At 42.9% G+C, this 14,180-nt stretch overlaps 1 pseudogene across 1 annotated transcript; it reads right to left on the reverse strand.

The window, feature by feature from the left end:
- Nucleotides 1-11,408: 11,408 nt before the first annotated feature.
- Nucleotides 11,409-12,712, reverse strand: LOC116889621 (annotated as a pseudogene). The gene has a single exon (XR_004386505.1). The product of XR_004386505.1 is annotated as an aspartate aminotransferase, mitochondrial-like (transcript).
- Between the last annotated feature and the right edge of the window lie 1,468 nt (nucleotides 12,713-14,180).

Consider the following 14,180-nt stretch of genomic DNA (forward strand, 5'->3'; position numbering starts at 1 on the left):
GACATTATTTGAATTTCACTTTACTATGGAATTTCTTGTTTTCTCCATCCATGGTGATTGAAAATTTTGCTGGGTATAGTAGTCCGGTCTGGCATCTGTGGTCTCTTAGCATCTGTCCAGGATCTTCTGGCTTTAGAACCTCATTAAGAATTCTGTTGTAAATGCCAAGCAACCAGAGCTTCCAGGGACTAAGCCACTACCTAAAGACTATACATGGACTGACCCTGGACTCTGACCTCATAGGTAGCAATGAATAGCCTAGTAAGAGCACCAGTGGAAGGGGAAGCCCTGTGTCCTGCTAAGACTGAACCCCCAGTGAACGTGATTGTTGGGGGGAGGGCGGCAATGGGGGGAGGATGGGGAGGGGAATACCCATAGAGAGGGGGAGGGATTAGGGGGATGTTTGCCCGGAAACCGGGAAAGGGAATAACACTCGAAATGTATATAAGAAATACTCAAGTTAATTAAAAAAAAAAAAAGAATTCTGTTGTAATTCTAATAGGTCTACTTTTATACATTACTTGCTCTTTTTTCCCCTTATAGTTTTTAATATTATTTCTGAATATTAAGTGCATTGATTATTGTGTGGTGAGGGTACATATTTTTCTAGATGAATCTACTTGGTGTTCTCTATGCTTCTTGTATATAGGCCTCTCCTTACTTAGGTTAGGAAAATTTTCTTTTATGATCTTGTTGAAAATATTTTCTGGGAAATTGATCTGGGATTCTTCTCTTTCTTTTATTCGTGTTATTCTTAGGTTTGGTCTTTTCATCTCGTTGAGATTTCCTGGATGTTTTTCTGTCAGGAAGTTTTTAGATTTAACATTTTCTTTGACTATGTATCCATTTCTTTTATTGAATCTTCAATGCCTGAGATTTTCTCTTCCATTTCTTGTATTCTATTAGAGATGGGTACATTTATAGTTCCTGTTAACCTACCTAGATTTTCCATTTCCAGAATTCCCATGGATTTTTTCTTCTATTTCCACTTTCAGGTCTTAACCACTTTAATTCATTTCTTTAAACTGTCTGCGTTTTCTTGGTTTTCTTTAAGGGAATTATTTATTTCTTCCATTTTTGTTTGTATTTTCCTCAAAAATTTTAAGGAATTTACTCACTTCTTCATTTAGAAACCCTGTCATCTTCATAAAGTTGGTTTTGAGGTTTTTTTTTCTTGTATTTCATCTGTGTTGGAACATTCATGGTTTGCTGTAGTAGGAGAGGTAGGCTCTGATGGTGACATATTGCCCTGGGTGTGGTTGATTGTGTTCCTATGCTGATGTCTAGGAATCTGGGTTTGGAGTGACTCTTGGTCTAGGTGCCAATTTCTGAATTTATTTTGAGGGATGGTTTTCATTTTCTTTAGTTTCTGTTTCCTCTTTGGCGTGGTAGGTCTGTGGTTTAGCAGTCATTCTTCACCTGAGTTGGGAGCTGGACTTCTGCAGATGGCATAGCCTTTGATAGAGAAGGGGTGTCTGTGTATAAGTTGGGGCCTGAGACACTGTGATGAGAAAGGGATTGGTTGTTAGAGACAGTGTTTGTATGGGGCACCAAGTGAGTTGGCACCTGTGAGGTCCATGAATAGGTTGCCTACCAGTTTTTCTAGCTGGCATGGCCTATACCTAACAGGGATTATCCTGTTTCTTATGGAGCCATAACCATCTGCCAAGGGATGGCAATACTCACAATGGGTTGAGCTCTCCCACATCAATGATAAATTAGGAAAATACTCCACAGTGTTGCTTACAGGCAATCTGATGAAGACATTCTCAATTGAGATTGTTTGTGCCAAATAATTCTAACTTGAGTGATGCTGACAAAAACCTACAAACACATGTCAGTATGAACATTTTGCCAAAAGAGGGCAGCATTCACCTACTATAGAATATAAAGAGCCTGAAAAATCATTGCAGAGAAGGATAAATTTATTTTGCCTCTTAATAAACTTGACAAAACTAGCTGTGCAGTCTTTGGTAGCTCTCCCAGTATGGAGACTGAGTATTCTATTTTTCCTTTTGCATATATATGCAAAACATAATATTTAAATATTTACTATATATATGTAATTTAAATGCACCATAAACAGAAAGCTTTCGTTCTTAAAGATGATTTTAAAAAGTTAAACATAAATTCCAGTATACAGTGTTTATCTACAGGGTCTATTCTTTTAGGGTCCTCCATAGTCTTTTGCATCTGTAGAAAAGTCACTTTGTTAATGACTTCATGTAGCCTTCTGGTCACTTCTGGAAGACAGGTCATCCAGGGTCTTTGCTCACAGACTCACACATATGCCATCAGGTGGCTCCCTATAAGCAAGAAACTGTTGATGATAGATAAGTAACGAGGAAGCAAACAGTGGACAGTTTGACTCAGACATGAATGAGTGAAATGTGTGACATGAATGAGTGAAATGTGTGGTTTTCCGGATTAGAATAGAAGGAGAAATAATATTTTTTATTTATTCTTTGTGAGTTTCACATCATGTGCCCCAGTTCCACTCATCTACCCATCTCCTCATGTCTGCCCTCAGTTATTGCAACCTCTCCTCAGCCCCCAAACACACACACTCACACACACACACACACACGCAATAAACCAAAGGGTAGAAAACATCTCTTTGTGGAAGCTGTAAGGAGTCACAGTGTGTTTCATAATACACCCCTCTGTCCATACGTCCTTTCTTGTAAAGTTCATTGCAATGAACTATTGATCTGTTCAAGGTCTCTCTCTAACTTTTGTGACACCATCACTATTGGGTCTTCATGGGGATGACTCCCAGTTATCCTGTTGTTTTGTGTCATGGAGATTCTGTAGCTTTGGATCAGAAGAGCTGGCCCTTTCATATGCCCCAACAGTTCACAGATGATGTAGAATTGGGGGTAGGCGGGCAACTCAAAGCCCTGGATCTGGCCTGGGTGGTAGCTGAGCTGCCCAGTGCACCAGCTCTCCCTTATCCTCGCCCCCATGAAGAGCTCTCCTGCACTGCTGCAGCTATGCAACCATTTGCAGACTTCGGTTCTCAGGCTCTCAAGACCTCTGGACCAGCTCAGCAGCACCTTACACTTCCAGAGCTAGCTGCATTTTGCTGTTCAGTCGAGGAACTGGGCTTACTTTTCCAAGTGCTGCAGCTTGTGAGGGGCTGAGCCAGCTTTGCTTTCCTGGTTTTTCACACTGTTCGGGAGGCTGACTTGTGCCATTAGGACTGGCTCCAATGTGCTATTCAGGCAAGGTCCAGGGCCCACTATCCTGCCAGTGAGGGGCAGGGGCAGCTCTTCTTTCTCATGACCTCGAGGCCAGCTTTCCCCGACTACCACAAGTGGCAAGGGGTGTGGGGAAGTCGTCAGTCCCGCACCTACTTCATCCCACTGCAGACCAGTAGCAGGGCTGGCTTGCAGGACCTGCCTGGCTGGTCCACTTACACCCCCTCTATCAGAGCCAGCTCTACTGTGCTGCCCAGGTGAGGTGCAGGGCCCGCTCTGCTGATTGCTGCCGAAGTTGAGAGGCGAGGCTAGCTTTCCAAAACACAATCAGTGTTGGGAGCGGCCAAATCTGCGCTGTCCCTGGACATCCACTTAGTCCCAGGCAGCTGCCCTGGTCAGGGAATGTCCTGTGGTCTCTAGTGACAGTATGAGCCATGAACATCTATGTGGACCCCTGAGCTTGGATGGTCACAGACTCAGTGGCAAGACAGTTAGGTCTTTATGGTGGCTTTAGGCTATTCTTCTTCTTCCTTCTCTCTTCACAAAGCTCAAACTGTTACTCTTTTCTTTCTCTTTCATTTTCAACCACACAGTTGTACATTGGGGTAACTCCTGCTACAGGCAGCCACATGGTTGTAGGCTGCTAGGTGACACCCTTTATCCAAGCCTGGAGGCCTCAAGAGGGCACTTAGATGTTTACAGCCAGTTTCTGTGCCATCTTGAGTGGGCAGGTTTATGAATGCCTTTCTCTACTCACACCCATGGCGTGGTATCAGGTGTCCTCTGTGTTTCTATCGCCAGTCTGAGGTGCTTGGTGGATGTCAGGTCAGTGGGTGTCTTTTTCTGCCTGAGCCTCATGACATGGTAGCCAGCAGGTTTCTGGATGTCCCTGACTTTCCTTTTAACCTTCACTGCCATCATTATAGCCCTTGGATACTGTGAGGCCCTCCTTGTCACTGACTTCCTCACATAGGTGAAACATTTTTTATAACATGGTTTGTCATAAGGAGGACACATGTGCATCGAGGTCAACTATATATTTGTAGCTGTTTGTCCTTTAGGATTTGGTAATGTTACCATACATAAAGAAGAAAATTTCTTCTATCTTGATTCAATAAATAATCAATTGAGCTTCAAAGGGACAGCTACTGGCTATGCGCTTGAGCTTTGTACCAGAAGTGTAGCAGAAGTAACTTTGGGTAACTTTTGATTTCTCTGCATGAGGAGGACTTTACACTTAGTTTCCTGTTCGGAGAGTCTAGTGTCTCCTGAATTGCTGTGTCCATAGCCTTATACCGTGTTCTCCCTTTTAGCCCCTTGGCCCCAGGGTGCCTTTTTCTGGAGGCAGCTTCCATGTTCCCAAGCTTTGCTCAGCCCAGTTCTACCCATCCTAGGAGCTGTGGCTGTGGCTTTCTTGCCTGGCATCTGATTGAAGGATGCAACCCAAACTATTCAGTGGAACCACTTGCTTTCTCATGTTCCCCTGGTGCTTGCCACTGCTGTTCTGTGCCTGGTGCCTTTGCATTTAAGAGACCAATTTCTGTAAGCACTAGATCAATGGTTCTCAACTTTCCTTATGCTGCAATCCTTTAGTCCAATTCTTCATGTAGCAGTGGCTCCCAAATATAAAATTATTTTTGTTGCTACTTCTGAACTGTAATTTTGCTATTGCTATATATCATAATGTAAGTATCTGATATATAGAATATCTTATATTCAACTCCTTGAAAGTCATTGAGCCCCCAAAAGGGGCCACCACCCATAGGTTGAGAACCACTGCAGTAGACAATGGACCACATTTATCACATACCCCAGCATACCACAGCCATGTAAGTTAGCCAGGAATCCTTCTATGTATGCTTTATTGCTCCCAGATAGCACCGAGGCCTTCCTCCTAATTCAGGAGGAATTACTGATGCTTACTCCCTTGTTGCTTGAATGTTCCCTTCCAAAATATAGCTTCATAATTTGACTCTGTCATCCTGAAAATGTGATTTGACATAGCTTTATTTGTTCTAGATATAACTTTCTTCTCTAGCATATTTAGAATTTACCATTGTAAATTCCTATCTTCTTTTTTTGTCCCTTGGTAACTCTTCTGCAATCTTTTTGTTTGTTTGTTTTTGATTTATTCCTTTTAATTGTCTGTTCCCAAATCCTTGGGTGTCTCAGTTGGGTCAGAATGTGTCTACGTTGTTAGGAAAGAATTATTTTACCTTGAGAATACGGCACCAGTTGACAGTGTGTTAGTTGTACCTCCTAGGAATAGTATATCCTTGCTTTCAGCAGCCAAATAGCCCGGTAGACTTACAGGTTCTTCAGAGCCTTTCTAGAATAGTCGGCATCTGGAAGATATTTGAAGGGTGCAGGATGAAGTGTGATGGTTTGCATATGCTTGGCTCAGGGAGTGACACTATTAGAAGGTGTGGCCTTGTTGGAGTAGGTGTGCAAGTGTGAGCGTGGGCTTTAATACCAATGTCCTGGCCTTTTCCTCTTTGCCTTTGAAACAAGATGTAGAGCTCTCAACTCCTCTTGCACCATGCCTGACTGGATACTGCCATACTCCTGCCTTGATGATAATGGACTGAAACTCTGAACCGTAAGTCAGCCCCCATTAAATGTAGTCCTTATAAGAGTTACCTTGGTCATGGTGTCTGTTCACAGCAGTAAAACTCTAAGAAAAAAAGTCAAACAAGTTAGTTCAGATTGGTCTCTTCATCTTTAATATGGCAAAAACAGCCCTCTATAGTTTAGCAGATACTTAAATTACATGTCGGTTAGATAAATAAATAACTAGAAGGTCAAGTCTGATATTACAATTTTCAAACTTTGAGCCACAAGCAAAGAGGTGCTGGAAGACTTTGCCGGGTGAGGGGTTTCTGGCCTTGTTTATGGAAACCATGACTTCAGTGCTTCCATCTCATTCTCGGTCAAAACAAAATGCTCCTCTCTCTTGCATTTAGAGAGAGAACTGTTTGGGAAGACCACTAAACCTTTCAGTTGTAATAAAAGGAGGGCATTACTTGCTAACTAAAGTCCAAGTTGCCTTTAAAATGGCATACAGTCCAAAGATTTTCATGGTTCTGAAGCACTTTGTTAAGATTGTATGCATGTGGGGTTGGGGATTTAGCTCAGTGGTAGAGCGCTTGCCTAAGAAGCGCAAGGCCCTGGGTTCGGTCCCCAGCTCTGAAAAAAAAAAAAGATTGTATGCATGTAAATATGAAATATGCCTTGCTATCAAAAAGGATAGGATGTATTCCCAATCCCAGCAGCATTGCTAATGGCTGTGCAGACAGAGCTCTGTGGCTGATGATTCCTTGTGGTTTTGCAGTGACAGTTTTCTGGAAGAGAGCAGCAACACCTGAGAGAGAGAGAGAGAGAGAGAGAGAGAGAGAGAGAGAGAGAGAGAGAGAGAGAGAGAACTTATCATAATCACCATGAAGCTCAATAAAATGCTTCCCAAGGTTCAATTGTGACCCAAACTTGTCTTCTTGTCTTCTTGTGTGTTTGAAGGGAGAGTTGCATCCACTACACACTCACTTCTAAAAACTCCGAGAAGGCATGCGAGACTCACTGGGAGGATCCTTCCTCAAAATCAGAGCTTAGTCAGGGTTCCCAGGTTTTGAGTCAGATGCTTGCCCATGAATCAAGTCCCACTGCATACCACATAGGTCTTATCTTGAGCAAATTCCCAAATCTTTGTTTCTTAGTTTCTTAAGCTGTAGAGTGTATGTTTTCATAACAGTCATCCTATTGGCTATTTTGAAAAAAACATGAATGACTACATTTTCATATGTATGAAGTTGTCTAGCTATGGTAAGCACTAAGTCTTTAGCTGTTGTTACCCTGTCTACAGCACATAAGTTGCAGTTTTAAGTATCTACTTGAACCAGGCTGGTATTTGAGGTCTGTGGGTGTGTACTGAGTAAGGGAGAAGCACTGGTGTCCAGTGTAGACTATGGGAGATGGTTGGAAGCATGGAGGACAGTGGTTGAGCAGAGGTGGGACTTGTACATGGTCAGCTGGCAGCATCTGCCATGCCATGTGACATCTGAGACCAATACAGATGATCTGATCATGTTTTTCTACAAAATATTAATGTCAAAATAGAGATATCAAGTAAGTTCTGAAATACTGAAAGGGAAAGATGTCCATGTCCAATCACATCTCTTTGTAGGTTGTTTATTAGCCCAGAACCTTGACTTAGTGGAGCCACATGCACAGATAGAAAGCTAGTTTAAAAAGAAGGCTTCCATGCTCCTGTCCACTTAAGATTGTTGACATAGGATTATATTTTGGTGTGAGCACAATCATTAAGTACTGAAGTGGAGGTGGCTCGAGAGATGTATCAGTGAATAAGAGCATTTGCTGCTCTTGCAGAGGACTGGAATGCAGTTCTCATCTTTCACATTAGGAAGTTTATAGCTACCTGTAAGTCTAGCTTCAGAGGATCTAACACTCTCTTCTGGCATCTATGGGCATTCATACAATGTGTTACAAACACAGTACACATGAAGATAAGCCTTTAAAAAACAGAACTTAAAATGAGCAAGCCAATCTTCAATAGTTTATGTTAAGCCACATTAAATTATACATGAACTGTCACCATCACATGAGTACAGTGTAAAGATCATTTTAGTCCTGGACATGATCAAACAGTAAATACAGTTAGCATTATTATAATTTCTTTGACTTTTTAATCATTTTTCAAAATGATTAAGAAACAATCTCAAAAAACAATGAGGTAAAACACATATTCTAAATAAAGACTTATGATGAACTGGGGATGCAGTACCAATGCAGAAAGCTGACCTGCTGAAGGGGTTCTAGACAGCTTGAGCATGGTGAGCATGGCTCTGGCAGATCTTGCCCCTCCCGCAAATTCCCTCTGCCTTGCTAAAAACAGTTAGAATACATTCCTACAGCTAGCCACCAAGGTTTATGTTCCTACATGGCCAATTCCTCCTCCCGTTCAGCAATCAAGAGCACCCTTTGTCTTACTAATTAATATGCTCAATTAAGCACATCATTCTAACATGGGGTTTCCCCTTGTACCTTTATAAACTGACATTTTCCAATGCACCACATCTGTCTGCTCTCTATCCAGAGACACTCATGTGTTTCACTCTGGGACAAATACTCCTTTCCCCTCTCCCTTGCCCATTTTCTCCCCTCTCCTTTGTCCCCTTCACCTTTTCCCTCTTCCTTCTCTCTCTTGTCTTTGTTCCATATCCCTGTCCCATGTTTCTCTGAGGTAAATACATTTCCTTTGGGCTGAGAACTTGGCCAGGAACTTGGTCTTGGAGATCCTGAGCCAATATTTTTCCTTTCATGAGAACATGAGTAGCATCTTCAGTAGTGGAAAAAGTTTACTATGAAGTTTTAAACATCTAATCTTCTTCCCCTTCCTTCTTTTTAAAGCAACACACATTAATTATACAGGATAATGTTTTTTCTAATGAATGTTTCATATATGATTATGATATAATTTAGTAATATTTACTCGAGTGGTTTAAAGAAGATGCTTCTCCTGGAAAGAACCCAGATGCCCTTCAACAGAGGAATGGATACAGAAAATGTGGTACATCTACACAATGGAATATTACTCAGCTATCAAAAACAATGACTTTATGAAATTCATAGGCAAATGGATGGAACTGGAAAATATCATCCTGAGTGAGGTAACCCAATCACAGAAAAACACACATGGTATGCACTCACTGATAAGTGGATATTAGCCCAAATGCTTGAATTACCCTAGATGCACAGAACACATGAAACTCAAGAGGGATGATCAAAATGGGAATGCTTCACTCCTTCTTTAAAAGGGGAACAAGAATACCCTTGGCAGGGAATAGGGAGGCAAAGTTTAAAACAGAGGCTGAAGGAACACCCATGTCTGTCCCACATGTGGCCCATACTTATACAGCCACCCAATTAGATAAGATGGATGAAGCAAAGAAGTGCAGGCCGACAGGAGCCGGATGTAGATCTCTCCTGAGAGACACAGCCAGAATACAGCAAATACATAGACGAATGCCAGCAGCAAATCACTGAACTGAGAACGGGATCGCCGTTGAAGGAATCAGAGAAAGGACTGGAAGAGCTTGAAGGGGCTTGAGACCTCATATGAACAACAATGCCAACCAACCAGAGCTTCCAGGGACTAAGCCACTACCCAAAGACTATACATGGACTGACCCTGGACTCTGACCTCATAGGTAGCAATGAATAGCCTAGTAAGAGCACCAGTAGAAGGGGAAGCCCTTGGTCCTGCTAAGACTGAACCCCCAGTGAATGTGATTGTTGGGGGGAGGGCGGTAATAGGGGGAGGGTCGGGAGGGGAACACCCATATTGAAGAGGAGGGGGACGAGTTAGGGGGATGTGGGCCTGGAAACCGGGAAAAGGAATAACAATCGAAATATAAATAAGAAATACTCAAGTTAATAAAGAAAAAAAAAAAAAAAAAAGCAAAAAAAAAAAAAAAAAAAAAAAAAAAAGATCCTTCTCCACATTCTAGAGCATTTGAATACCTCATCCCAAGGTGAAAAAGCCATTCCAAGAAGCTTAAGGTGGGTGAACTTAATGGAGAAAATGCATTGCTGAGAGTGGGCTATGAAGTTTAAAAGTCTCTGCTATCCCGAGTTCATTTTTTTGCTTCATGTTTGTGGTTGGAACTGCGAGCTCTTAGTTCTCATATTCCAGCTCAAGTTGCTGTGCCCACTTGTTGTCAAGCTTCCTTCCGTGCTATGACAGTGACAGACTCTTATCCCTCTGGAACTGTAAGGCCCCAAATAACTCTTCTTCTATAAGTTGCTTGATCACAGTGATATTTTACAGCAATATTCTCCTGAGCACCTTCTCCCATCTCTGCTCCTGTCACCTGTCATCTCCTTTTTCTTCTTAGTTAGCCCCTTTCTATTTCATGACTTTTGTTGTTTTTTTTAAATCTAGGTTTGTTTCAGTTTGATTTATTTAATTTACCTATTTCCAATGATTTTCATATATATATATGAAATATATATATATATACATATATATATACATATATATACATATATATATATATAATCTTATATGAAGCAGAACGGACTTGGAAGGTGAACTCTAACCCCGATCCAGAATGTTACAGAGCTTTTAAGCCTGAAAACCACAAATATCTGTGATAAGTTATATAGAAAGATTTAAAATAATATTTTCTATAAACTTTTTTTTTGGGGTCTATAGTAATTTTATTGTAACAGAGAAACCAGGCAGCGGTACGTCTACATGATTAGAGCAGATGGTGGTTATCTTTCCCAAGGGCTGAGTCTCAGCTAGGCTGGTAGCACACAAACCCCAGAATAGCTCCTTCCGATCCTACCCTGCATGTCTAACTCATGCAAAGACAGGCTGCAGTCAGGATGAATGAGGACGTCCAGCTGGGCAGAGGCCCCGCCCCCGTAGGAGCCAATCAATCACTGAAGAGGACACTGAAATCAAGGGCAGGGTCCCACTCTCCATGGCTCTTTGTTGAGAGAGAAGGCTATGGCATGAGCAGAAAAACTATGTTGTTTATTCTTAGCTAACTCGTGATAGGATGAGGTTGATGGTCAACCAAGCAGTAGAATGGGATGAAACTCTAGGCTATAGAACAGCAATGACAAGAAGAGGCAGGCGGACAAGACGTTACATCTTCTGCTGTCCCTGTTGACGTGGCAGCACACCTGTTGGTTTTTGTAAAGCATAATTTCCATAATGTGGTCTGCTGACACAGTTGCTCCACACCACGAGGACAAACTATACAACTGTTAGTGACAGAACTAGTTATTTTTCTCTTACAGCGTCTAATATGAGAGGCTCTACCGGGGTCCACAGGGGAACCCCTGACACCATCTGAGGCTTTAGGTAAAGCTTCTGACCTATTCCGATGCCATGGCTGACAGGTTTTTGGTGCTGTGATTTTCTTGCATGTGTAAACTTTCAGAAAAGCTGGAGACAAAAGGATGAGGGAGAGTTTGGTTTAGAACTGACGAAGTTCTAGATACAAGTCGTGGGAGCCTCTGCCCTACCTCTTTTCCGAGGAACGAGTTCAATCGCCAAGTGTTATGCACCGTGGTTGAAAACAGGATCTACTCACCACCATCCATACTCCCTCACCCTGCATGTGACTTTCACAAGAGCAAAGGCTGAAGGGAAAGTGGTCTCTGTTTCTTTGCACCTGGTGATTACTTGGTGACCTGGTGAATGGCTTGGGTGAGGTAGCCCACATTGCCAGAGGTGACCGCTGCCACGGAGATTCGGCCATCCTTTGTCATGTAGACTGAGAACTCCTTGGCGCTTCACCTGCGGCTTTAGGTCGGTGAAGCAGAACATGCCAATCTGGTCGATGATGTGCTGCCAGTTGTGGGACGAGCCCTCTTTCTTCAGGTTGGAGACCATCTGGGTACTTATGCTGATGATTCGGTCAGCCACGCCTTTCACGTCTTGTAACCATTGCCTTTGCAAGTCTGGAGAAGTCAGGATGGTTGCAGCGATCCTCGCTCCATTGAGAGGCGGGTTGGAATACAAAGGGCAGATAAGGATCTTCAGCTGTGACTCCACCCTTTTGGCTTCTTCTACATCTTTGCAGACCACCGTGAAGGCTCCCACACGCTCACCGTACAGGCCCATGTTCTTGGCATACGATTGGCAGAGGCAGACATTGATGCCCTGCTCGATGAAGTGCCACACGGCTCAGGCGTCCTAATCGCCATCACCGCTGGCAAAGCCTTGGCAGGCCATGTTAAAGAATGCGAAGAGATTCTTTTTCTTCACCACTGACGCCATTTCCTTCCACTGTTCTGGTCGCAGGTCCACGCCCATGGGGTTTTGAGCGCAAGTGTGTAGAAGGAGAACACTCTGCTCTGGGATTTTTGATGTGTCTTGTAAGGCTCCGGAGAAGTCTGCATGCCGGCATCCCTGAAGATGGGTGTGTAGTTCCCCAGGATGGTTTGGGCAGAAAGACATCTCGGCTGAACTTAAAAAATCTTTGCAGAAAACTGGCTCTGACCCTTAAGGCTCCAGTCCCGGAAACGGTCTGCACAGTAACAAACCCGCAGCTTTTCAACACTTCGTTGTTCTCACCCAGGGCCAGGTCTGCAGAAGCCTTACAAAATTCAGCCAGTCCCCCGATGGGTAGGTATTCTTTGTCCAAATTGTTTCCAGCAATCTGGACCTCTGCCTTCCGGACATTGGGGAGCATGTAAGGCTTTCCGTTATCATCCCTGTAGGCACCAACTCTCAGGTTCATCTTCTTGCTGTTGGTATCTCTCTTGAAGGCTTCGGTCACTCCCAGGATGGGATCTGGAGGTTCCATTTCAACATGGGTCCACCAGGAGCTGGCTCTGGCAGAGGTTGCAGCTGCAAGACCTGGGTGAAAGGCAGCAGCCATCCCGAAGAGGACGCGACCGGAGTGCAGGAGGGCCATGGTGGGTGGTAAGACGGCAGTGGATGGTGGTAGAGCCCAGATCAGGGGAAGCATCCGCTGAAATCTAGGTGCGGGCTCCTAAAAGGTGAGGACAGTGACTTCCCTGGGCCTATTTTCTATAAAATTAATTCTGGAAATTAATATTATTCTTTAAACAGCTAGTTTTCCAAACAACTACACGGAGACCTTATAATATTTCAAAGCTTAGGCCTTAGCTGGGCAGACTCTCAACTAGCTGATCTAAGTTAACCCAACCACTGAGCCCTATGCAGCCATGTGTCTAGGTGTACCTTCCAGGTCTGTAGTTACGTCCATCTACTCTCGTGTCTCCTGGAGAAAGGCATTCCTCTTATTTCTTCCTAGAGTTCCTTTCTCTCTCCCAAAAGGTCCCATCTTGTTCTTTCTACTGCCCAATCACAGGATCTATTCTTTTATTGGCCAAGTAATTTAGGGAGAAAGGTTTGCAAAACAAATTTTGCATGCAGAAATTTGCTTGTCTTGGGACAACCAGATCTAGGGGTATGGTTTAGCATTTGAATACAATGCAGCACCAGACTGAGCCCAACAAAGTCACAGTTAAGTTTTTAAACCAATCAGGATTCAGTGATAGGGGACTTTTCTAGGAACATTTCCCAATGTTCTACACTTATTCTGTTCACATTGGTTGGTTTATTGCACTGTGGCAGAGTGATTTGCCTAGCATTTATGTCTTGACTTGCTAACCAGGATGTCAGTTACCTATGTACATTTTCTCTCTGCCAAGCAGGATGCAAGTTATCCAGGAAGGTCTTGGGAACTTGACACACTTATTCAAAATGGAAGTTTTACTCAAAGAGTCTTTAATTTGGTCTCTTATTACAATCCAATTAACAATTTTGTTTCGCATTTGTGTAGTAAGAAGAGATGATAGACGTCCTGCTATCATGCCCAAAATTAACGTGTATGCCCCACCTCCCCTAGAACCAGGTAACTTCCTGGAATTCTGAGAACTATAGAGCTTGGAAAATAACAAAGCCCCACGGAAAAGTGCAGTAGCATGTAAGCTTGTCCTTATAAACTCCTGCAACATGTGGCTTAAGGCCAGTCTTACCTGGGATATTCCAAATGATCCTGACCAAAGTCCATCTCTTGGTTAGTTTTTAATATTTAATAATGCTTGCTTTAAATTTGGCTCCAAATGGTGAACTTGGTTTTCTCTGGAGAATGTCAGGATTAACCCTGGCTTGACAACTGTGATGTAGATAGTAAACTTAACTAAGAGTAGAGGAGGGCAAAAATTGAAGAATAGAGTGAATTAGTAGAATTTCTCCCTGAGCATCCTGGTAGAAAGGATAAAAATCTCAGAAATATGAAAAACTCAAGAAGAATGTATGGGCAAGAGATACAGTGGAGGTCACTAGGAGGGAAAGAGTAGGTGTTAATTAAGTAAAAAAAAAAAGTGAGATTTCCCATGGTTAGCTTCTCTAATAAGAAAAAGATTGTGTAGGAAAGAACTTTGGAAAGGCCTCCTGTCAAGGAAACGTCAAGACAG

This window comes from Rattus rattus, chromosome 1 (assembly GCF_011064425.1).
Source record: "Rattus rattus isolate New Zealand chromosome 1, Rrattus_CSIRO_v1, whole genome shotgun sequence".
Taxonomy (NCBI): domain Eukaryota; kingdom Metazoa; phylum Chordata; class Mammalia; order Rodentia; family Muridae; genus Rattus; species Rattus rattus.